We start from the raw sequence: 1,640 nt of genomic DNA, 5'->3' as shown, positions 1-1,640 counted from the left end.
TTTAAATCAAGAATAAAAATAAATGTATTTTGTGGCAGCAAATGTTTGACAGAACTGTAATTATAAAAATATGAGTATGATGGAAAATAATTACTTTTCTATGATAATTTCCAAACAGCTTTTTTATTGAGCGCTTCTCATGCTTTTTGCCACTGCCCTTCCAACTCTCCCATAACAAACTTAGTGATAGTTACTAAGATTTTATGTATTTCTATCCTTGAAATGAGGGTGTCTTTTAAATACCAAAGAAGTCATTGAAGCCTGTGCATTTGAATTGTATATTCCAGAGAGGAAAAAAGATTCAGATGTTTCAAGGGTGGGTCGTAATCATACATCAGTGCCTTCCAACTTTGCCATAAGACTTCAGTGGAATACATTATAATTTTACAGCTACATATCAGGGCACATTTTATGTGGCATATTTTTGTAATTAAAAATAAATAAGACAGTTTTGCATATTTCAGTTTTTAAGAACCAAGTAAGTAATTAGCTACAGATTCCATTGGCCTTAAACGTACAATTAAATGTATACATGATTCCGTACACACAGAAGAACCACTTTTAATTATTGAAATAAATAAACTGTATTTTCTTTGGAAATCGTTTGTTTAAATTTGATATTGAAGTATTATATTTTTGTGTGTCAATGTATTTTCCTATTTACAAGCCTTTGTAAAAGTGAATTGTAACATCAGTGAACCTTGTGCCAATTAAGCTATAATAAAAATGTGGTTTAATTTGTCAAGTTTGTGTGTGAACATAACTTCATTTCCCATCACAATAAAGTTTCAAACCAAGGGTTGTAAAGCTCAAGGAAACCAAATTCAGAGATAATAGATTCCATCACATGCTCATTGAGGGGTCAGCCAAGACAACATATTCTGAAAAAAGTAATTCAAAATGTTGTTATCAAACATTTATTGTGCACCCACACTGTGGGAATTATTGCACTAGGCAATCAGACAAACCAAACCTAATTAAGACCTTTATTACTAAATTACTTAGACTTTATTACTAAAGACTAAGATCAGAGATTGGGGCTGAGAGACATTGCAAGAGACAAGGGGAGAGGTCTAGTCATTGACTGGATGAGGAGGGAATGTGTGGAATGATGGCTTCTCGGATTTTATTTTCTACCACTCTCCACCTCACTCCTCTCAGGCACACTGGTCTCCATGGAGCAGTCAAGTGTGCTCTTGCCTCAGAGCTCTTGCATTTGCTGCTCATCTCTTTTTTTAAAAAAATTTTTATTGAATCAAAATTGATTATACATATTTTGGGGGTTCAACGTTGAGATATGTTGATCAAATCAATATTACTAGCATATATATTGTTACAAATCGTAATTCTTCTTTATGCCCCTTGTCCAAACTCTCTCCCTCCCCCCTCCTCCCTCTAATTACCCTAGATTTCTTCTCTCCTTCTGAAAGAATAATGGTTACTCTGTTGATGTGTTGCATAGATGATCTGTCCAATACTGAGAGGTGTAATCAGGTCCCCCAAAATTATTGTAGAGCAGATGCCTCTTCTGTCACCCTGGAATGGGCTTTGTGAAGAGAGACATCCTCCTCTTTTCTTCATCTCTGATGATGACTCTCCTTGTGACAATGCACTCCAGTGGCTGGTGGACCATCTACATG

The sequence above is a fragment of the Galeopterus variegatus genome, unplaced genomic scaffold (genome assembly GCF_000696425.1).
Source record: "Galeopterus variegatus unplaced genomic scaffold, G_variegatus-3.0.2 Scaffold3192, whole genome shotgun sequence".
Classification (NCBI taxonomy): Eukaryota; Metazoa; Chordata; class Mammalia; order Dermoptera; family Cynocephalidae; genus Galeopterus; species Galeopterus variegatus.
This window is presented reverse-complemented; position numbering follows the sequence as displayed.